Source organism: Argiope bruennichi, chromosome 9 (assembly GCF_947563725.1).
Source record: "Argiope bruennichi chromosome 9, qqArgBrue1.1, whole genome shotgun sequence".
Classification (NCBI taxonomy): domain Eukaryota; kingdom Metazoa; phylum Arthropoda; class Arachnida; order Araneae; family Araneidae; genus Argiope; species Argiope bruennichi.
This window is the reverse complement of record NC_079159.1, coordinates 109,583,613-109,609,580: the sequence shown is the minus strand read 5'-3', so window position 1 is coordinate 109,609,580 and position 25,968 is coordinate 109,583,613.

Below are 25,968 nucleotides of genomic sequence, written 5' to 3'. Positions count from 1 at the left end.
CCTACCGATCTAGCCACCAAGTCTCTTACGCCGGAAGCGTCTGAAGATTCTAAGATTCTCATTACGACTATCCAAAAAAAGTTTTGAATACGGTATCAATCTGGTCTAAAATCACAATGCTAAGAATAGGAATGACTTCTGCGCATGTGCGGGAACTTGATTCTTAAAATTTCGATTAAAACCAGAAATATTTTGAAATTAAATTTTATTTTTACACTGTGTGACTGGGCATAATTTATAGTAACTGTAGGAACAATGGAGAAAATATTAAAAAAAATTTTAAAAATAAGAAATATATATAAAAATAATTTTCGATTTCAGACTCGAACTGAAGACCAGCAAAAGAGAACGGCGCACCCTACCGATCTTGCCACCAAGTCTCTTATGCCGGGAGCGTCTGAAGAGTCTAAGATTCTCATTACGACTATCAAAAAAAAGTTTTAAATACTGTATCATTCTGGTCTAAAAGCACAATGCTAAGAATAGGAATGACTTCTGCGCATGTGCGGGAACTTGATTCTTAAAATTTCGATTAAAACCAGAAATATTTTGAAATTAAATTTTATTTTTGCACTGTGTGACTGGGCATAATTTATAGTAACTGTAGGAACAATGGAGAAAATATTAAAAAAAAGTTTAAAAAATAAGAAATATATATAAAAATAATTTTCGATTTCAGACTCGAACTGAAGACCAGCAAAACAGAACAGTGCACCCTAACGATCTAGCCACCAAGTCTCTTATGCCGGGAGCGTCTGAAGAGTCTAAGATTCTCATTCCGACTATCCAAAAAAAGTTTTGAATACGGTATCAATCTGGTCTAAAATCACAATGCTAAGAATAGGAATGACTTCTGCGCATGTGCGGGAACTTGATTCTTAAAATTTCGATTAAAACCAGAAATATTTTGAAATTAAATTTTATTTTTGCACTGTGTGACTGGGCATAATTTATAGTAACTGTAGGAACAATGGATAAATATTAAAAAAAATTTAAAAAATAAGAAATATATATATAAATAATTTTCGATTTCAGACTCGAACTGAAGAGCAGCAAAAGAGAACGGCGCACCCTACCGATCTTGCCACCAAGTCTCTTTTGCCGGGTGCGTCTGAAGAGTCTAAGATTCTCATTACGACTATCAAAAAAAAGTTTTAAATACTGTATCATTCTGGTCTAAAAGCACAATGCTAAGAATAGGAATGACTTCTGCGCATGTGCGGGAACTTGATTCTTAAAATTTAGATTAAAAATACAAATATTTTGAGATTAAATTTTATATTTGCACTATGTGAATGGGTATAATTTATAGAAAATGTAGGAACAATGGAAAAATTTTTAAAAAAAAAAAAAAAAAAGAAATATATATAAAAATAATTTTCGATTTCAGGCTCGAACTTAAGACCAGCAAAAGAGAACGGCGCAACCTACCGATCTAGCCACCAAGTCTCTTACGCCGGAAGCGTCTAAGGAGTCTAAGATTCTCATTACGACTATCCAAAAAAAGTTTTGAATACGGTATCAATCTGGTCTAAAAGCACAATGCTAAGAATAGGAATGACTTCTGCGCATGTGCGTGAACTTGATTCTTAAAAATTAGATTAAAAATACAAATATTTTGAGATTAAATTTTATTTTTGCAATATGTGAATGGGTATAATTTATAGAAAATGTAGGAACAATGGAAAAAATATTTAAAAAAAAAAAAAAAAAAGAATTATATATAAAAATAATTTTCGATTTCAGACTCGAACTTAAGACCAGCAAAAGAGAACGGCGCAACCTACCGATCTAGCCACCAAGTCTATAAAGCCGGGAGCGTCTGAAGAGTCTAAGATTCTCATTACGACTATCCAAAAAAAGTTTTGAATACGGTATCAATCTGGTCTAAAATCACAATGCTAAGAATAGGAATGACTTCTGCGCATGTGCGGGAACTTGATTCTTAAAATTTCGATTAAAACCAGAAATATTTTGAAATTAAATTTTATTTTTGCACTGTGTGACTGGGCATAATTTATAGTAACTGTAGGAACAATGGAGAAAATATTAAAAAAAATTTTAAAAATAAGAAATATATATAAAAATAATTTTCGATTTCAGACTCGAACTGAAGAGCAGCAAAAGAGAACGGCGCACCCTACCGATCTTGCCACCAAGTCTCTTTTGCCGGGAGCGTCTGAAGAGTCTAAGATTCTCATTACGACTATCAAAAAAAAGTTTTAAATACTGTATCATTCTGGTCTAAAAGCACAATGCTAAGAATAGGAATGACTTCTGCGCATGTGCGTGAACTTGATTCTTAAAATTTAGATTAAAAATACAAATATTTTGAGATTAAATTTTATTTTTGCAATATGTGAATGGGTATAATTTATAGAAAATGTAGGAACAATGGAAAAAATATTTAAAAAAAAAAAAATTATATATAAAAATAATTTTCGATTTCAGACTCGAACTTAAGACCAGCAAAAGAGAACGGCGCAACCTACCGATCTAGCCACCAAGTCTCTTATGCCGGGAGCGTCTGAAGAGTCTAAGATTCTCATTACGACTATCCAAAAAAAGTTTTGAATACGGTATCAATCTGGTCTAAAATCACAATGCTAAGAATAGGAATGACTTCTGCGCATGTGCGGGAACTTGATTCTTAAAATTTCGATTAAAACCAGAAATATTTTGAAATTAAATTTTATTTTTGCACTGTGTGACTGGGCATAATTTATAGTAACTGTAGGAACAATGGAGAAAATATTAAAAAAATTTTAAAAATAAGAAATATATATAAAAATAATTTTCGATTTCAGACTCGAACTGAAGACCAGCAAAAGAGAACGGCGCACCCTACCGATCTTGCCACCAAGTCTCTTATGCCGGGAGCGTCTGAAGAGTCTAAGATTCTCATTACGACTATCAAAAAAACGTTTTAAATACTGTATCATTCTGGTCTAAAAGCACAATGCTAAGAATAGGAATGACTTCTGCGCATGTGCGTGAACTTGATTCTTAAAATTTAGATTAAAAATACAAATATTTTGAGATTAAATTTTATTTTTGCACTATGTGAATGGGTATAATTTATAGAAAATGTAGGAAGAATAGAGAAAATATTTTTAAAAAAAATTTAAAAAAAAAAAATGTATAAAAAAATAATTTTCGATTTCAGACTCGAACTGAAGACCAGCAAAAGAGAACGTCGCACCCTACCGATCTTACCACCAAGTCTCTTATGCCGGGAGCGTCTGAAGAGTCTAAGATTCTCATTACGACTATCAAAAAAAAGTTTTAAATACTGTATCATTCTGGTCTAAAAGCACAATGCTAAGAATAGGAATGACTTCTGCGCATGTGCGTGAACTTGATTCTTAAAATTTAGATTTTAAATACAAATATTTTGAGATTAAATTTTATTTTTGCACTATGTGAATGGGTATAATTTATAGAAAATGTAGGAACAATGGAGAAAATATTTTTAAAAAAATTAAAAAAAAAAGAAATATATATAATAATAATTTTCGATTTCAGACTCGAACTGAAGACCAGCAAAACAGAACAGTGCACCCTAACGATCTAGCCACCAAGTCTCTTATGCCGGGAGCGTCTGAAGAGTCTAAGATTCTCATTACGACTATCCAAAAAAAGTTTTGAATACGGTATCAATCTGGTCTAAAATCACAATGCTAAGAATAGGAATGACTTCTGCGCATGTGCGGGAACTTGATTCTTAAAATTTCGATTAAAACCAGAAATATTTTGAAATTAAATTTTATTTTTGCACTGTGTGACTGGGCATAATTTATAGTAACTGTAGGAACAATGGAGAAAATATTAAAAAAAATTTAAAAAATAAGAAATATATATAAAAATAATTTTCGATTTCAGACTCGAACTGAAGACCAGCAAAAGAGAACGGCGCACCCTACCGATCTTGCCACCAAGTCTCTTATGCCGGGAGCGTCTGAAGAGTCTAAGATTCTCATTACGACTATCAAAAAAAAGTTTTAAATACTGTATCATTCTGGTCTAAAAGCACAATGCTAAGAATAGGAATGACTTCTGCGCATGTGCGTGAACTTGATTCTTAAAATTTAGATTAAAAATACAAATATTTTGAGATTAAATTTTATTTTTGCAATATGTGAATGGGTATAATTTATAGAAAATGTAGGAACAATGGAAAAAATATTTAAAAAAAAAAAAAGAATTATATATAAAAATAATTTTTGATTTCAGACTCGAACTTAAGACCAGCAAAAGAGAACGGCGCAACCTACCGATCTAGCCACCAAGTCTCTTATGCCGGGAGCGTCTGAAGAGTCTAAGATTCTCATTACGACTATCCAAAAAAAGTTTTGAATACGGTATCAATCTGGTCTAAAATCACAATGCTAAGAATAGGAATGACTTCTGCGCATGTGCGGGAACTTGATTCTTAAAATTTCGATTAAAACCAGAAATATTTTGAAATTAAATTTTATTTTTGCACTGTGTGACTGGGCATAATTTATAGTAACTGTAGGAACAATGGAGAAAATATTAAAAAAAATTTTAAAAATAAGAAATATATATAAAAATAATTTTCGATTTCAGACTCGAACTGAAGACCAGCAAAAGAGAACGGCGCACCCTACCGATCTTGCCACCAAGTCTCTTATGCCGGGAGCGTCTGAAGAGTCTAAGATTCTCATTACGACTATCAAAAAAAAGTTTTAAATACTGTATCATTCTGATCTAAAAGCACAATGCTAGAATAGGAATGACTTCTGCGCATGTGCGTGAACTTGATTCTTAAAATTTAGATTAAAAATACAAATATTTTGAGATTAAATTTTATTTTTGCACTATGTGAATGGGTATAATTTATAGAAAATGTAGGAAGAATGGAGAAAATATTTTTAAAAAAAATTTAAAAAAAAAAAATGTATAAAAAAATAATTTTCGATTTCAGACTCGAACTGAAGACCAGCAAAAGAGAACGTCGCACCCTACCGATCTTACCACCAAGTCTCTTATGCCGGGAGCGTCTGAAGAGTCTAAGATTCTCATTACGACTATCCAAAAAAAGTTTTGAATACGGTATCAATCTGGTCTAAAAGCACAATGCTAAGAATAGGAATGACTTCTGCGCATGTGCGTGAACTTGATTCTTAAAATTTAGATTTTAAATACAAATATTTTGAGATTAAATTTTATTTTTGCACTATGTGAATGGGTATAATTTATAGAAAATGTAGGAACAATGGAGAAAATAATTTTAAAAAAATTAAAAAAAAAAAAGAAATATATATAATAATAATTTTCGATTTCAGACTCGAACTGAAGACCAGCAAAACAGAACAGTGCACCCTAACGATCTAGCCACCAAGTCTCTTATGCCGGGAGCGTCTGAAGAGTCTAAGATTCTCATTACGACTATCCAAAAAAAGTTTTGAATACGGTATCAATCTGGTCTAAAATCACAATGCTAAGAATAGGAATGACTTCTGCGCATGTGCGGGAACTTGATTCTTAAAATTTCGATTAAAACCAGAAATATTTTGAAATTAAATTTTATTTTTGCACTGTGTGACTGGGCATAATTTATAGTAACTGTAGGAACAATGGAGAAAATATTAAAAAAAATTTAAAAAATAAGAAATATATATAAAAATAATTTTCGATTTCAGACTCGAACTGAAGACCAGCAAAAGAGAACGGCGCACCCTACCGATCTTGCCACCAAGTCTCTTATGCCGGGAGCGTCTGAAGAGTCTAAGATTCTCATTACGACTATCAAAAAAAAGTTTTAAATACTGTATCATTCTGGTCTAAAAGCACAATGCTAAGAATAGGAATGACTTCTGCGCATGTGCGTGAACTTGATTCTTAAAATTTAGATTAAAAATACAAATATTTTGAGATTAAATTTTATTTTTGCAATATTTGAATGGGTATAATTTATAGAAAATGTAGGAACAATGGAAAAAATATTAAAAAAAAAAAAAAAAGAATTATATATAAAAATAATTTTCGATTTCAGACTCGAACTTAAGACCAGCAAAAGAGAACGGCGCAACCTACCGATCTAGCCACCAAGTCTCTTATGCCGGGAGCGTCTGAAGAGTCTAAGATTCTCATTACGACTATCCAAAAAAAGTTTTGAATACGGTATCAATCTGGTCTAAAATCACAATGCTAAGAATAGGAATGACTTCTGCGCATGTGCGGGAACTTGATTCTTAAAATTTCGATTAAAACCAGAAATATTTTGAAATTAAATTTTATTTTTGCACTGTGTGACTGGGCATAATTTATAGTAACTGTAGGAACAATGGAGAAAATATTAAAAAAAATTTTAAAAATAAGAAATATATATAAAAATAATTTTCGATTTCAGACTCGAACTGAAGACCAGCAAAAGAGAACGGCGCACCCTACCGATCTTGCCACCAAGTCTCTTATGCCGGGAGCGTCTGAAGAGTCTAAGATTCTCATTACGACTATCAAAAAAAAGTTTTAAATACTGTATCATTCTGGTCTAAAAGCACAATGCTAAGAATAGGAATGACTTCTGCGCATGTGCGTGAACTTGATTCTTAAAATTTAGATTAAAAATACAAATATTTTGAGATTAAATTTTATTTTTGCACTATGTGAATGGGTATAATTTATAGAAAATGTAGGAAGAATGGAGAAAATATTTTTAAAAAAAATTTAAAAAAAAAATGTATAAAAAAATAATTTTCGATTTCAGACTCGAACTGAAGACCAGCAAAAGAGAACGTCGCACCCTACCGATCTTACCACCAAGTCTCTTATGCCGGGAGCGTCTGAAGAGTCTAAGATTCTCATTACGACTATCAAAAAAAAGTTTTAAATACTGTATCATTCTGGTCTAAAAGCACAATGCTAAGAATAGGAATGACTTCTGCGCATGTGCGTGAACTTGATTCTTAAAATTTAGATTTTAAATACAAATATTTTGAGATTAAATTTTATTTTTGCACTATGTGAATGGGTATAATTTATAGAAAATGTAGGAACAATGGAGAAAATATTTTTAAAAAAATTAAAAAAAAAAAAAAGAAATATATATAATAATAATTTTCGATTTCAGACTCGAACTGAAGACCAGCAAAACAGAACAGTGCACCCTAACGATCTAGCCACCAAGTCTCTTATGCCGGGAGCGTCTGAAGAGTCTAAGATTCTCATTACGACTATCCAAAAAAAGTTTTGAATACGGTATCAATCTGGTCTAAAATCACAATGCTAAGAATAGGAATGACTTCTGCGCATGTGCGGGAACTTGATTCTTAAAATTTCGATTAAAACCAGAAATATTTTGAAATTAAATTTTATTTTTGCACTGTGTGACTGGGCATAATTTATAGTAACTGTAGGAACAATGGAGAAAATATTAAAAAAAATTTTAAAAATAAGAAATATATATAAAAATAATTTTCGATTTCAGACTCGAACTGAAGACCAGCAAAAGAGAACGGCGCACCCTACCGATCTTGCCACCAAGTCTCTTATGCCGGGAGCGTCTGAAGAGTCTAAGATTCTCATTACGACTATCAAAAAAAAGTTTTAAATACTGTATCATTCTGGTCTAAAAGCACAATGCTAAGAATAGGAATGACTTCTGCGCATGTGCGTGAACTTGATTCTTAAAATTTAGATTAAAAATACAAATATTTTGAGATTAAATTTTATTTTTGCACTATGTGAATGGGTATAATTTATAGAAAATGTAGGAAGAATGGAGAAAATATTTTTAAAAAAAATTTAAAAAAAAAATGTATAAAAAAATAATTTTCGATTTCAGACTCGAACTGAAGACCAGCAAAAGAGAACGTCGCACCCTACCGATCTTACCACCAAGTCTCTTATGCCGGGAGCGTCTGAAGAGTCTAAGATTCTCATTACGACTATCAAAAAAAAGTTTTAAATACTGTATCATTCTGGTCTAAAAGCACAATGCTAAGAATAGGAATGACTTCTGCGCATGTGCGTGAACTTGATTCTTAAAATTTAGATTAAAAATACAAATATTTTGAGATTAAATTTTATTTTTGCACTATGTGAATGGGTATAATTTATAGAAAATGTAGGAAGAATGGAGAAAATATTTTTAAAAAAAATTTAAAAAAAAAATGTATAAAAAAATAATTTTCGATTTCAGACTCGAACTGAAGACCAGCAAAACAGAACAGTGCACCCTAACGATCTAGCCACCAAGTCTCTTATGCCGGGAGCGTCTGAAGAGTCTAAGATTCTCATTACGACTATCCAAAAAAAGTTTTGAATACGGTATCAATCTGGTCTAAAATCACAATGCTAAGAATAGGAATGACTTCTGCGCATGTGCGGGAACTTGATTCTTAAAATTTCGATTAAAACCAGAAATATTTTGAAATTAAATTTTATTTTTGCACTGTGTGACTGGGCATAATTTATAGTAACTGTAGGAACAATGGAGAAAATATTAAAAAAAATTTTAAAAATAAGAAATATATATAAAAATAATTTTCGATTTCAGACTCGAACTGAAGACCAGCAAAAGAGAACGGCGCACCCTACCGATCTTGCCACCAAGTCTCTTATGCCGGGAGCGTCTGAAGAGTCTAAGATTCTCATTACGACTATCAAAAAAAAGTTTTAAATACTGTATCATTCTGGTCTAAAAGCACAATGCTAAGAATAGGAATGACTTCTGCGCATGTGCGTGAACTTGATTCTTAAAATTTAGATTTTAAATACAAATATTTTGAGATTAAATTTTATTTTTGCACTATGTGAATGGGTATAATTTATAGAAAATGTAGGAACAATGGAGAAAATATTTTTAAAAAAATTAAAAAAAAAAAAAGAAATATATTTAATAATAATTTTCGATTTCAGACTCGAACTGAAGACCAGCAAAACAGAACAGTGCACCCTAACGATCTAGCCACCAAGTCTCTTATGCCGGGAGCGTCTGAAGAGTCTAAGATTCTCATTACGACTATCCAAAAAAAGTTTTGAATACGGTATCAATCTGGTCTAAAATCACAATGCTAAGAATAGGAATGACTTCTGCGCATGTGCGGGAACTTGATTCTTAAAATTTCGATTAAAACCAGAAATATTTTGAAATTAAATTTTATTTTTGCACTGTGTGACTGGGCATAATTTATAGTAACTGTAGGAACAATGGAGAAAATATAAAAAAAAAATTTAAAAAATAAGAAATATATATATAAATAATTTTCGATTTCAGACTCGAACTGAAGAGCAGCAAAAGAGAACGGCGCACCCTACCGATCTTGCCACCAAGTCTCTTAAGCCGGGAGCGTCTGAAGAGTCTAAGATTCTCATTACGACTATCAAAAAAAAGTTTTAAATACTGTATCATTCTGGTCTAAAAGCACAATGCTAAGAATAGGAATGACTTCTGCGCATGTGCGGGAACTTGATTCTTAAAATTTCGATTAAAACCAGAAATATTTTGAAATTAAATTTTATTTTTGCACTGTGTGAGTGGGTATAATTTATAGAAAATGTAGGAACAATGGAAAAAATATTTAAAAAAAAAATAAAAAAAAAGAAATATATATAAAAATAATTTTCGATTTCAGACTCGAAATTAAGACCAGCAAAAGAGAACGGCGCAACCTACCGATCTAGCCACCAAGTCTCTTATGCCGGGAGCGTCTGAAGAGTCTAAGATTCTCATTACGACTATCCAAAAAAAGTTTTGAATACGGTATCAATCTGGTCTAAAATCACAATGCTAAGAATAGGAATGACTTCTGCGCATGTGCGGGAACTTGATTCTTAAAATTTCGATTAAAACCAGAAATATTTTGAAATTAAATTTTATTTTTGCACTGTGTGACTGGGCATAATTTATAGTAACTGTAGGAACAATGGAGAAAATATTAAAAAAAATTTAAAATATAAGAAATATATATAAAAATAATTTTCGATTTCAGACTCGAACTGAAGACCAGCAAAAGAGAACGGCGCACCCTACCGATCTTGCCACCAAGTCTCTTATGCCGGGAGCGTCTGAAGAGTCTAAGATTCTCATTACGACTATCAAAAAAAAGTTTTAAATACTGTATCATTCTGGTCTAAAAGCACAATGCTAAGAATAGGAATGACTTCTGCGCATGTGCGTGAACTTGATTCTTAAAATTTAGATTAAAAATACAAATATTTTGAGATTAAATTTTATTTTTGCACTATGTGAATGGGTATAATTTATAGAAAATGTAGGAACAATGGAGAAAATATTTTTAAAAAAATTAAAAAAAAAAAAGAAAAATATATAAAAATAATTTTCGATTTCAGACTCGAACTGAAGAGCAGCAAAACAGAACGGCGCACCCTACCGATCTTGCCACCAAGTCTCTTAAGCCGGGAGCGTCTGAAGAGTCTAAGATTCTCATTACGACTATCAAAAAAAAGTTTTAAATACTGTATCATTCTGGTCTAAAAGCACAATGCTAAGAATAGGAATGACTTCTGCGCATGAGCGGGAACTTGATTCTTAAAATTTAGATTAAAAATACAAATATTTTGAGATTAAATTTTATTTTTGCACTATGTGAATGGGTTTAATTTATAGAAAATGTAGGAACAATGGAAAAATATTTTAAAAAAAAAAAAAAAAAGAAATATATATAAAAATAATTTTCGATTTCAGACTCGAACTTAAGACCAGCAAAAGAGAACGGCGCAACCTACCGATCTAGCCACCAAGTCTCTTATGCCGGGAGCGTCTGAAGAGTCTAAGATTCTCATTACGACTATCCAAAAAAAGTTTTGAATACGGTATCAATCTGGTCTAAAATCACAATGCTAAGAATAGGAATGACTTCTGCGCATGTGCGGGAACTTGATTCTTAAAATTTCGATTAAAACCAGAAATATTTTGAAATTAAATTTTATTTTTGCACTGTGTGACTGGGCATAATTTATAGTAACTGTAGGAACAATGGAGAAAATATTAAAAAAAAATTTAAAAAATAAGAAATATATATATAAATAATTTTCGATTTCAGACTCGAACTGAAGAGCAGCAAAAGAGAACGGCGCACCCTACCGATCTTGCCACCAAGTCTCTTAAGCCGGGAGCGTCTGAAGAGTCTAAGATTCTCATTACGACTATCAAAAAAAAGTTTTAAATACTGTATCATTCTGGTCTAAAAGCACAATGCTAAGAATAGGAATGACTTCTGCGCATGTGCGGGAACTTGATTCTTAAAATTTCGATTAAAACCAGAAATATTTTGAAATTAAATTTTATTTTTGCACTGTGTGAGTGGGTATAATTTATAGAAAATGTAGGAACAATGGAAAAAATATTTAAAAAAAAAAATAAAAAAAAAGAAATATATATAAAAATAATTTTCGATTTCAGACTCGAACTTAAGACCAGCAAAAGAGAACGGCGCAACCTACCGATCTAGCCACCAAGTCTCTTATGCCGGGAGCGTCTGAAGAGTCTAAGATTCTCATTACGACTATCCAAAAAAAGTTTTGAATACGGTATCAATCTGGTCTAAAATCACAATGCTAAGAATAGGAATGACTTCTGCGCATGTGCGGGAACTTGATTCTTAAAATTTCGATTAAAACCAGAAATATTTTGAAATTAAATTTTATTTTTGCACTGTGTGACTGGGCATAATTTATAGTAACTGTAGGAACAATGGAGAAAATATTAAAAAAAAATTTAAAAAATAAGAAATATATATAAAAATAATTTTCGATTTCAGACTCGAACTGAAGACCAGCAAAAGAGAACGGCGCACCCTACCGATCTTGCCACCAAGTCTCTTATGCCGGGAGCGTCTGAAGAGTCTAAGATTCTCATTACGACTATCAAAAAAAAGTTTTAAATACTGTATCATTCTGGTCTAAAAGCACAATGCTAAGAATAGGAATGACTTCTGCGCATGTGCGTGAACTTGATTCTTAAAATTTAGATTAAAAATACAAATATTTTGAGATTAAATTTTATTTTTGCACTATGTGAATGGGTATAATTTATAGAAAATGTAGGAACAATGGAAAAAATATTTAAAAAAAAAAGAAATATATATAAAAATAATTTTCGATTTCAGACTCGAACTTAAGACCAGCAAAAGAGAACGGCGCAACCTACCGATCTTGCCACCAAGTCTCTTATGCCGGGAGCGTCTGAAGAGTCTAAGATTCTCATTACGACTATCCAAAAAAAGTTTTGAATACTGTATCAATCTGGTCTAAAATCACAATGCTAAGAATAGGAATGACTTCTGCGCATGTGCGGGAACCTGATTCTTAAAATTTCGATTAAAACCAGAAATATTTTGAAATTAAATTTTATTTTTGCACTGTGTGAGTGGGCATAATTTATAGTAACTGTAGGAACAATGGAGAAAATATTAAAAAAAATTTTAAAAATAAGAAATATATATAAAAATAATTTTCGATTTCAGACTCGAACTGAAGACCAGCAAAAGAGAACGGCGCACCCTACCGATCTTGCCACCAAGTCTCTTATGCCGGGAGCGTCTGAAGAGTCTAAGATTCTCATTACGACTATCAAAAAAAAGTTTTAAATACTGTATCATTCTGGTCTAAAAGCACAATGCTAAGAATAGGAATGACTTCTGCGCATGTGCGTGAACTTGATTCTTAAAATTTAGGTTAAAAATACAAATATTTTGAGATTAAATTTTATTTTTGCACTATGTGAATGGGTATAATTTATAGAAAATGTAGGAACAATGGAGAAAATATTTTTAAAAAAATTAAAAAAAAAAAAAGAAAAATATATAAAAATAATTTTCGATTTCAGACTCGAACTGAAGAGCAGCAAAAGAGAACGGCGCACCCTACCGATCTTGCCACCAAGTCTCTTAAGCCGGGAGCGTCTGAAGAGTCTAAGATTCTCATTACGACTATCAAAAAAAAGTTTTAAATACTGTATCATTCTGGTCTAAAAGCACAATGCTAAGAATAGGAATGACTTCTGCGCATGTGCGTGAACTTGATTCTTAAAATTTAGGTTAAAAATACAAATATTTTGAGATTAAATTTTATTTTTGCACTATGTGAATGGGTATAATTTATAGAAAATGTAGGAACAATGGAGAAAATATTTTTAAAAAAATTAAAAAAAAAAAAGAAAAATATATAAAAATAATTTTCGATTTCAGACTCGAACTGAAGAGCAGCAAAAGAGAACGGCGCACCCTACCGATCTTGCCACCAAGTCTCTTAAGCCGGGAGCGTCTGAAGAGTCTAAGATTCTCATTACGACTATCAAAAAAAAGTTTTAAATACTGTATCATTCTGGTCTAAAAGCACAATGCTAAGAATAGGAATGACTTCTGCGCATGAGCGGGAACTTGATTCTTAAAATTTAGATTAAAAATACAAATATTTTGAGATTAAATTTTATTTTTGCACTATGTGAATGGGTATAATTTATAGAAAATGTAGGAACAATGGAAAAATATTTAAAAAAAAAAAAAAAAGAAATATATATAAAAATAATTTTCGATTTCAGACTCGAACTTAAGACCAGCAAAAGAGAACGGCGCAACCTACCGATCTAGCCACCAAGTCTCTTATGCCGGGAGCGTCTGAAGAGTCTAAGATTCTCATTACGACTATCCAAAAAAAGTTTTGAATACGGTATCAATCTGGTCTAAAATCACAATGCTAAGAATAGGAATGACTTCTGCGCATGTGCGGGAACTTGATTCTTAAAATTTCGATTAAAACCAGAAATATTTTGAAGTTAAATTTTATTTTTGCACTGTGTGACTGGGCATAATTTATAGTAACTGTAGGAACAATGGAGAAAATATTAAAAAAAATTTTAAAAATAAGAAATATATATAAAAATAATTTTTGATTTCAGACTCGAACTGAAGACCAGCAAAAGAGAACGGCGCACCCTACCGATCTTGCCACCAAGTCTCTTATGCCGGGAGCGTCTGAAGAGTCTAAGATTCTCATTACGACTATCAAAAAAAAGTTTTAAATACTGTATCATTCTGGTCTAAAAGCACAATGCTAAGAATAGGAATGACTTCTGCGCATGTGCGTGAACTTGATTCTTAAAATTTAGATTAAAAATACAAATATTTTGAGATTAAATTTTATTTTTGCACTATGTGAATGGGTATAATTTATAGAAAATGTAGGAACAATGGAGAAAATATTTTTAAAAAAATTAAAAAAAAAAAAGAAATATATATAAAAATAATTTTCGATTTCAAACTCGAACTGAAGACCAGCAAAACAGAACAGTGCACCCTAACGATCTAGCCACCAAGTCTCTTATGCCGGGAGCGTCTGAAGAGTCTAAGATTCTCATTACGACTATCCAAAAAAAGTTTTGAATACGGTATCAATCTGGTCTAAAATCACAATGCTAAGAATAGGAATGACTTCTGCGCATGTGCGGGAACTTGATTCTTAAAATTTCGATTAAAACCAGAAATATTTTGAAATTAAATTTTATTTTTGCACTGTGTGACTGGGCATAATTTATAGTAACTGTAGGAACAATGGAGAAAATATTAAAAAAAAATTTAAAAAATAAGAAATATATATATAAATAATTTTCGATTTCAGACTCGAACTGAAGAGCAGCAAAAGAGAACGGCGCACCCTACCGATCTTGCCACCAAGTCTCTTAAGCCGGGAGCGTCTGAAGAGTCTAAGATTCTCATTACGACTATCAAAAAAAAGTTTTAAATACTGTATCATTCTCGTCTAAAAGCACAATGCTAAGAATAGGAATGACTTCTGCGCATGTGCGTGAACTTGATTCTTAAAATTTAGATTAAAAATACAAATATTTTGAGATTAAATTTTATTTTTGCACTATGTGAATGGGTATAATTTATAGAAAATGTAGGAACAATGGAAAAAATATTTAAAAAAAAAAAAGAAAAAAAAAAGAAATATATAAAAAAATAATTTTCGATTTCAGACTCGAACTGAAGACCAGCAAAACAGAACAGTGCACCCTAACGATCTAGCCACCAAGTCTCTTATGCCGGGAGCGTCTGAAGAGTCTAAGATTCTCATTACGACTATCCAAAAAAAGTTTTGAATACGGTATCAATCTGGTCTAAAATCACAATGCTAAGAATAGGAATGACTTCTGCGCATGTGCGGGAACTTGATTCTTAAAATTTCGATTAAAACCAGAAATATTTTGAAGTTAAATTTTATTTTTGCACTGTGTGACTGGGCATAATTTATAGTAACTGTAGGAACAATGGAGAAAATATTAAAAAAAATTTTAAAAATAAGAAATATATATAAAAATAATTTTTGATTTCAGACTCGAACTGAAGACCAGCAAAAGAGAACGGCGCACCCTACCGATCTTGCCACCAAGTCTCTTATGCCGGGAGCGTCTGAAGAGTCTAAGATTCTCATTACGACTATCAAAAAAAAGTTTTAAATACTGTATCATTCTGGTCTAAAAGCACAATGCTAAGAATAGGAATGACTTCTGCGCATGTGCGTGAACTTGATTCTTAAAATTTAGATTAAAAATACAAATATTTTGAGATTAAATTTTATTTTTGCACTATGTGAATGGGTATAATTTATAGAAAATGTAGGAACAATGGAGAAAATATTTTTAAAAAAATTAAAAAAAAAAAAGAAATATATATAAAAATAATTTTCGATTTCAAACTCGAACTGAAGACCAGCAAAACAGAACAGTGCACGCTAACGATCTAGCCACCAAGTCTCTTATGCCGGGAGCGTCTGAAGAGTCTAAGATTCTCATTACGACTATCCAAAAAAAGTTTTGAATACGGTATCAATCTGGTCTAAAATCACAATGCTAAGAATAGGAATGACTTCTGCGCATGTGCGGGAACTTGATTCTTAAAATTTCGATTAAAACCAGAAATATTTTGAAATTAAATTTTATTTTTGCACTGTGTGACTGGGCATAATTTATAGTAACTGTAGGAACAATGGAGAAAATATTAAAAAAAAATTTAAAAAATAAGAAATATATATATAAATAATTTTCGATTTCAGACTCGAACTGAAGAGCAGCAAAAGAGAACGGCGCACCCTACCGATCTTGCCACCAAGTCTCTTAAGCCGGGAGCGTCTGAAGAGTCTAAGATTCTCATTACGACTATCAAAAAAAAGTTTTAAATACTGTATCATTCTCGTCTAAAAGCACAATGCTAAGAATAGGAATGACTTCTGCGCATGTGCGTGAACTTGATTCTTAAAATTTAGATTAAAAATACAAATATTTTGAGATTAAATTTTATTTTTGCACTATGTGAATGGGTATAATTTATAGAAAATGTAGGAACAATGGAAAAAATATTTAAAAAAAAAAAAGAAAAAAAAAAGAAATATATAAAAAAATAATTTTCGATTTCAGACTCGAACTGAAGACCAGCAAAACAGAACAGTGCACCCTAACGATCTAGCCACCAAGTCTCTTATGCCGGGAGCGTCTGAAGAGTCTAAGATTCTCATTACGACTATCCAAAAAAAGTTTTGAATACGGTATCAATCTGGTCTAAAATCACAATGCTAAGAATAGGAATGACTTCTGCGCATGTGCGGGAACTTGATTCTTAAAATTTCGATTAAAACCAGAAATATTTTGAAATTAAATTTTACTTTTGCACTGTGTGACTGGGCATAATTTATAGTAACTGTAGGAACAATGGAGAAAATATTAAAAAAAAATTTAAAAAATAAGAAATATATATAAAAATAATTTTCGATTTCAGACTCGAACTGAAGACCAGCAAAACAGAACAGTGCACCCTAACGATCTAGCCACCAAGTCTCTTATGCCGGGAGCGTGTGAAGAGTCTAAGATTCTCATTACGACTATCCAAAAAAAGTTTTGAATACGGTATCAATCTGGTCTAAAATCACAATGCTAAGAATAGGAATGACTTCTGCGCATGTGCGGGAACTTGATTCTTAAAATTTCGATTAAAACCAGAAATATTTTGAAATTAAATTTTATTTTTGCACTGTGTGACTGGGCATAATTTATAGTAACTGTAGGAACAATGGAGAAAATATTAAAAAAAATTTTAAAAATAAGAAATATATATAAAAATAATTTTCGATTTCAGACTCGAACTGAAGACCAGCAAAAGAGAACGGCGCACCCTACCGATCTTGCCACCAAGTCTCTTATGCCTTGAGCGTCTGAAAAGTCTAAGATTCTCATTACGACTATCAAAAAAAAGTTTTAAATACTGTATCATTCTGGTCTAAAAGCACAATGCTAAGAAAAGGAATGACTTCTGCGCATGTGCGTGAACTTGATTCTTAAAATTTAGATTAAAAATACAAATATTTTGAGATTAAATTTTATTTTTGCACTATGTGAATGGGTATAATTTATAGAAAATGTAGGAACAATGGAGAAAATATTTTTAAAAAAATTAAAAAAAAAAGAAATATATATAAAAATAATTTTCGATTTCAGACTCGAACTGAAGACCAGCAAAACAGAACAGTGCACCCTAACGATCTAGCCACCAAGTCTCTTATGCCGGGAGCGTCTGAAGAGTCTAAGATTCTCATTACGACTATCCAAAAAATGTTTTGAATACGGTATCAATCTGGTCTAAAAGCACAATGCTAAGAATAGGAATGACTTCTGCGCATGTGCGGGAACTAGATTCTTAAAATTTAGATTAAAAATACAAATATTTTGAGATTAAATTTTATTTTTGCACTATGTGAATGGGTATAATTTATAGTAACTGTAGGAACAATGGAGAAAATATTAAAAAAAAATTTAAAAAATAAGAAATATATATATAAATAATTTTCAATTTCAGACTCGAACTGAAGAGCAGCAAAAGAGAACGGCGCACCCTACCGATCTTGCCACCAAGTCTCTTAAGCCGGGAGCGTCTGAAGAGTCTAAGATTCTTATTACGACTATCAAAAAAAAGTTTTAAATACTGTATCATTCTGGTCTAAAAGCACAATGCTAAGAATAGGAATGACTTCTGCGCATGTGCGGGAACTTGATTCTTAAAATTTAGATTAAAAATACAAATATTTTGAGATTAAATTTTATTTTTGCACTATGTGAATGGGTATAATTTATAGAAAATGTAGGAACAACGGAAAAAATATTTAAAAAAAAAAAAAAAGAATTATATATATAAAAATAATTTTCGATTTCAGACTCGAACTTAAGACCAGCAAAAGAGAACGGCGCAACCTACCGATCTAGCCACCAAGTCTCTTATGCTGGGAGCGTCTGAAGAGTCTAAGATTCTCATTACGACTATCCAAAAAAAGTTTTGAATACGGTATCAATCTGGTCTAAAATCACAATGCTAAGAATAGAAATGACTTCTGCGCATGTGCGGGAACTTGATTCTTTAAATTTAGATTAAAAATACAAATATTTTGAGATTAAATTTTATTTTTGCACTATGTGAATGGGTATAATTTATAGAAAATGTAGGAACAATGGAAAAAATATTTAAAAAAAAAAGAATTATATATATAAAAATAATTTTCGATTTCAGACTCGAACTTAAGACCAGCAAAAGAGAACGGCGCAACCTACCGATCTAGCCACCAAGTCTCTTATGCCGGGAGCGTCTGAAGAGTCTAAGATTCTCATTAAGACTATCCAAAAAAAGTTTTAAATACTGTATCATTCTGGTCTAAAAGCACAATGCTAAGAATAGGAATGACTTTTGCGCATGTGCGGGAACTAGATTCTTAAAATTTCGATTAAAACCAGAAATATTTTGAAATTAAATTTTATTTTTGCACTGTGTGACTGGGCATAATTTATAGTAACTGTAGGAACAATGGAGAAAATATTAAAGAAAAATTTAAAAAATAAGAAATATATATAAAAATAATTTTCGATTTCAGACTCGAACTGAAGAGCAGCAAAAGAGAACGGCGCACCCTACCGATCTTGCCACCAAGTCTCTTAAGCCGGGAGCGTCTGAAGAGTCTAAGATTCTCATTACGACTATCAAAAAAAAAGTTTTAAATACTGTATCATTCTGGTCTAAAAGCACAATGCTAAGAATAGGAATGACTTCTGCGCATGTGCGGGAACTTGATTCTTAAAATTTAGATTAAAAATACAAATATTTTGAGATTAAATTTTATTTTTGCACTATGTGAATGGGTATAATTTATAGAAAATGTAGGAACAATGGAAAAATATTTAAAAGAAAAAAAAAAAAAAGAAATATATATAAAAATAATTTTCGATTTCAGACTCGAACTGAAGACCAGCAAAAGAGAACGGCGCACCCTACCGATCTTGCCACCAAGTCTCTTATGCCGGGAGCGTCTGAAGAGTCTAAGATTCTCATTACGACTATCAAAAAAAAGTTTTAAATACTGTATCATTCTGGTCTAAAAGCACAATGCTAAGAATAGGAGTGACTTCTGCGCATGTGCGGGAACTTGATTCTTAAAATTTAGATTAAAAATACAAATATTTTGAGATTAAATTTTATTTTTGCACTATGTGAATGGGTATAATTTATAGAAAATGTAGGAACAATGGAAAAAATATTTAAAAAAAAAAAAAAAAAAAAAAGAGAATTATATATAAAAATAATTTTCGATTTCAGACTCGAACTTAAGACCAGCAAAAGAGAACGGCGCAACCTACCGATCTAGCCACCAAGTCTCTTATGCCGGGAGCGTCTGAAGAGTCTAAGATTCTCATTACGACTATCCAAAAAAAGTTTTGAATACGGTATCAATCTGGTCTAAAATCACAATGCTAAGAATAGGAATGACTTCTGCGCATGTGCGGGAACTTGATTCTTAAAATTTCGATTAAAACCAGAAATGTTTTGAAATTAAATTTTATTTTTGCACTGTGTGACTGGGCATAATTTATAGTAACTGTAGGAACAATGGAGAAAATATTAAAAAAAATTTAAAAAATAAGAAATATATATAAAAATAATTTTCGATTTCAGACTCGAACTGAAGACCAGCAAAAGAGAACGGCGCACCCTACCGATCTTGCCACCAAGTCTCTTATGCCGGGAGCGTCTGAAGAGTCTAAGATTCTCATTACGACTATCAAAAAAAAGTTTTAAATACTGTATCATTCTGGTCTAAAAGCACAATGCTAAGAAAAGGAATGACTTCTGCGCATGTGCGTGAACTTGATTCTTAAAATTTAGATTAAAAATAAAAATATTTTGAGATTAAATTTTATTTTTGCACTATGTGAATGGGTATAATTTATAGAAAATGTAGGAACAATGGAGAAAATATTTTTAAAAAAATTAAAAAAAAAAAAAAGAAATATATATAAAAAATATTTTCGATTTCAGACTCGAACTGAAGACCAGCAAAATAGAACAGTGCACCCTAACGATCTAGCCACCAAGTCTCTTATGCCGGGAGCGTCTGAAGAGTCTAAGATTCTCATTACGACTATCCAAAAAATGTTTTGAATACGGTATCAATCTGGTCTAAAAGCACAATGCTAAGAATAGGAATGACTTCTGCGCATGTGCGGGAACTTGATTCTTAAAATTTAGATTAAAAATACAAATATTTTGAGATTAAATTTTATTTTTGCACTATGTGAATGGGTATAATTTATAGTAACTGTAGGAACAATGGAGAAAATATTAAAAAAAAATTTAAAAAATAAGAAATATATATATAAATAATTTTCGATTTCAGACTCGAACTGAAGAGCAGCAAAAGAGAACGGCGCACCCTACCGATCTTGCCACCAAGTCTCTTAAGCCGGGAGCGTCTGAAGAGTCTAAGATTCTCATTACGACTATCAAAAAAAAGTTTTAAATACTGTATCATTCTGGTCTAAAAGCACAATGCTAAGAATAGGAATGACTTCTGCGCATGTGCGGGAACTTGATTCTTAAAATTTAGATTAAAAATACAAATATTTTGAGATTAAATTTTATTTTTGCACTATGTGAATGGGTATAATTTATAGAAAATGTAGGAACAACGGAAAAAATATTAAAAAAAAAAAAAAAAAAAAGAATTATATATATAAAAATAATTTTCGATTTCAGACTCGAACTTAAGACCAGCAAAAGAGAACGGCGCAACCTACCGATCTAGCCACCAAGTCTCTTATGCTGGGAGCGTCTGAAGAGTCTAAGATTCTCATTACGACTATCCAAAAAAAGTTTTGAATACGGTATCAATCTGGTCTAAAATCACAATGCTAAGAATAGAAATGACTTCTGCGCATGTGCGGGAACTTGATTCTTTAAATTTAGATTAAAAATACAAATATTTTGAGATTAAATTTTATTTTTGCACTATGTGAATGGGTATAATTTATAGAAAATGTAGGAACAATGGAAAAAATATTTAAAAAAAAAAAAAAAAAGAATTATATATATAAAAATAATTTTCGATTTCAGACTCGAACTTAAGACCAGCAAAAGAGAACGGCGCAACCTACCGATCTAGCCACCAAGTCTCTTATGCCGGGAGCGTCTGAAGAGTCTAAGATTCTCATTACGACTATCCAAAAAAAGTTTTAAATACTGTATCATTCTGGTCTAAAAGCACAATGCTAAGAATAGGAATGACTTTTGCGCATGTGCGGGAACTAGATTCTTAAAATTTCGATTAAAACCAGAAATATTTTGAAATTAAATTTTATTTTTGCACTGTGTGACTCGGCATAATTTATAGTAACTGTAGGAACAATGAAGAAAATATTAAAGAAAAATTTAAAAAATAAGAAATATATATAAAAATAATTTTCGATTTCAGACTCGAACTGAAGAGCAGCAAAAGAGAACGGCGCACCCTACCGATCTTGCCACCAAGTCTCTTAAGCCGGGAGCGTCTGAAGAGTCTAAGATTCTCATTACGACTATCAAAAAAAAGTTTTAAATACTGTATCATTCTGGTCTAAAAGCACAATGCTAAGAATAGGAATGACTTCTGCGCATGTGCGGGAACTTGATTCTTAAAATTTAGATTAAAAATACAAATATTTTGAGATTAAATTTTATTTTTGCACTATGTGAATGGGTATAATTTATAGAAAATGTAGGAACAATGGAAAAATATTTTAAAAAAAAATAAAAAAAAAGAAATATATATAAAAATAATTTTCGATTTCAGACTCGAACTGAAGACCAGCAAAAGAGAACGGCGCACCCTACCGATCTTGCCACCAAGTCTCTTATGCCGGGAGCGTCTGAAGAGTCTAAGATTCTCATTACGACTATCAAAAAAAAGTTTTAAATACTGTATCATTCTGGTCTAAAAGCACAATGCTAAGAATAGGAATGACTTCTGCGCATGTGCGTGAACTTGATTCTTAAAATTTAGATTAAAAATAGAAATATTTTGAGATTAAATTTTATTTTTGCACTATGTGAATGGGTATAATTTATAGAAAATGTAGGAACAATGGAGAAAATATTTTTAAAAAAAATTTAAAAAAAAAAAATATATAAAAAAATAATTTTTGATTTCAGACTCGAACTGAAGACCAGCCAAAGACAACGTCGCACCCTACCGATCTTGCCACCAAGTCTCTTATGCCGGGAGCGTCTGAAGAGTCTAAGATTCTCATTACGACTATCAAAAAAAAGTTTTAAATACTGTATCATTCTGGTCTAAAAGCACAATGCTAAGAATAGGAATGACTTCTGCGCATGTGCGGGAACTTGATTCTTAAAATTTAGATTAAAAATACAAATATTTTGAGATTAAATTTTATTTTTGCACTATGTGAATGGGTATAATTTATAGAAAATGTAGGAACAATGGAGAAAATATTTTTAAAAAAATTAAAAAAAAAAGAAAAGAAATATATATAAAAATAATTTTCGATTTCATACTCGAACTGAAGACCAGCAAAACAGAACAGTGCACCCTAACGATCTAGCCACCAAGTCTCTTATGCCGGGAGCGTCTGAAGAGTCTAAGATTCTCATTACGACTATCCAAAAAAAGTTTTGAATACGGTATCAATCTGGTCTAAAATCACAATGCTAAGAATAGGAATGACTTCTGCGCATGTGCGGGAACTTGATTCTTAAAATTTCGATTAAAACCAGAAATATTTTGAAATTAAATTTTATTTTTGCACTGTGTGACTGGGCATAATTTATAGTAACTGTAGGAACAATGGAGAAAATATTAAAAAAAAATTTAAAAAATAAGAAATATATATAAAAATAATTTTCGATTTCAGACTCGAACTGAAGACCAGCAAAAGAGAACGGCGCACCCTACCGATCTTGCCACCAAGTCTCTTATGCCGGGAGCGTCTGAAGAGTCTAAGATTCTCATTACGACTATCAAAAAAAAGTTTTAAATACTGTATCATTCTGGTCTAAAAGCACAATGCTAAGAAAAGGAATGACTTCTGCGCATGTGCGTGAACTTGATTCTTAAAATTTAGATTAAAAATACAAATATTTTGAGATTAAATTTTATTTTTGCACTATGTGAATGGGTATAATTTATAGAAAATGTAGGAACAATGGAGAAAATATTTTTAAAAAAATTAAAAAAAAAAAAGAAATATATATAAAAATAATTTTCGATTTCAGACTCGAACTGAAGACCAGCAAAACAGAACAGTGCACCCTAACGATCTAGCCACCAAGTCTCTTATGCCGGGAGCGTCTGAAGAGTCTAAGATTCTCATTACGACTATCCAAAAAATGTTTTGAATACGGTATCAATCTGGTCTAAAAGCACAATGCTAAGAATAGGAATGACTTCTGCGCATGTGCGGGAACTTGATTCTTAAAATTTAGATTAAAAATACAAATATTTTGAGATTAAATTTTATTTTTGCACTATGTGAATGGGTATAATTTATAGTAACTGTAGGAACAATGGAGAAAATATTAAAAAAAAATTTAAAAAATAAGAAATATATATATAAATAATTTTCGATTTCAGACTCGAACTGAAGAGCAGCAAAAGAGAACGGCGCACCCTACCGATCTTGCCACCAAGTCTCTTAAGCCGGGAGCGTCTGAAGAGTCTAAGATTCTCATTACGACTATCAAAAAAAAGTTTTAAATACTGTATCATTCTGGTCTAAAAGCACAATGCTAAGAATAGGAATGACTTCTGCGCATGTGCGGGAACTTGATTCTTAAAATTTAGATTAAAAATACAAATATTTTGAGATTAAATTTTATTTTTGCACTATGTGAATGGGTATAATTTATAGAAAATGTAGGAACAACTTAAAAAATATTAAAAAAAAAAAAAAAAAAAGAATTATATATATAAAAATAATTTTCGATTTCAGACTCGAACTTAAGACCAGCAAAAGAGAACGGCGCAACCTACCGATCTAGCCACCAAGTCTCTTATGCTGGGAGCGTCTGAAGAGTCTAAGATTCTCATTACGACTATCCAAAAAAAGTTTTGAATACGGTATCAATCTGGTCTAAAATCACAATGCTGAGAATAGAAATGACTTCTGCGCATGTGCGGGAACTTGATTCTTTAAATTTAGATTAAAAATACAAATATTTTGAGATTAAATTTTATTTTTGCACTATGTGAATGGGTATAATTTATAGAAAATGTAGGAACAATGGAAAAAATATTTAAAAAAAAAAAAAAAAAGAATTATATATATAAAAATAATTTTCGATTTCAGACTCGAACTTAAGACCAGCAAAAGAGAACGGCGCAACCTACCGATCTAGCCACCAAGTCTCTTATGCCGGGAGCGTCTGAAGAGTCTAAGATTCTCATTACGACTATCCAAAAAAAGTTTTAAATACTGTATCATTCTGGTCTAAAAGCACAATGCTAAGAATAGGAATGACTTTTGCGCATGTGCGGGAACTAGATTCTTAAAATTTCGATTAAAACCAGAAATATTTTGAAATTAAATTTTATTTTTGCACTGTGTGACTGGGCATAATTTATAGTAACTGTAGGAACAATGAAGAAAATATTAAAGAAAAATTTAAAAAATAAGAAATATATATAAAAATAATTTTCGATTTCAGACTCGAACTGAAGAGCAGCAAAAGAGAACGGCGCACCCTACCGATCTTGCCACCAAGTCTCTTAAGCCGGGAGCGTCTGAAGAGTCTAAGATTCTCATTACGACTATCAAAAAAAAGTTTTAAATACTGTATCATTCTGGTCTAAAAGCACAATGCTAAGAATAGGAATGACTTCTGCGCATGTGCGGGAACTTGATTCTTAAAATTTAGATTAAAAATACAAATATTTTGAGATTAAATTTTATTTTTGCACTATGTGAATGGGTATAATTTATAGAAAATGTAGGAACAACGGAAAAAATATTAAAAAAAAAAAAAAAAGAATTATATATATAAAAATAATTTTCGATTTCAGACTCGAACTTAAGACCAGCAAAAGAGAACGGCGCAACCTACCGATCTAGCCACCAAGTCTCTTATGCTGGGAGCGTCTGAAGAGTCTAAGATTCTCATTACGACTATCCAAAAAAAGTTTTGAATACGGTATCAATCTGGTCTAAAATCACAATGCTAAGAATAGAAATGACTTCTGCGCATGTGCGGGAACTTGATTCTTTAAATTTAGATTAAAAATACAAATATTTTGAGATTAAATTTTATTTTTGCACTATGTGAATGGGTATAATTTATAGAAAATGTAGGAACAATGGAAAAAATATTTAAAAAAAAAAAAAAAAAGAATTATATATATAAAAATAATTTTCGATTTCAGACTCGAACTTAAGACCAGCAAAAGAGAACGGCGCAACCTACCGATCTAGCCACCAAGTCTCTTATGCCGGGAGCGTCTGAAGAGTCTAAGATTCTCATTACGACTATCCAAAAAAAGTTTTAAATACTGTATCATTCTGGTCTAAAAGCACAATGCTAAGAATAGGAATGACTTTTGCGCATGTGCGGGAACTAGATTCTTAAAATTTCGATTAAAACCAGAAATATTTTGAAATTAAATTTTATTTTTGCACTG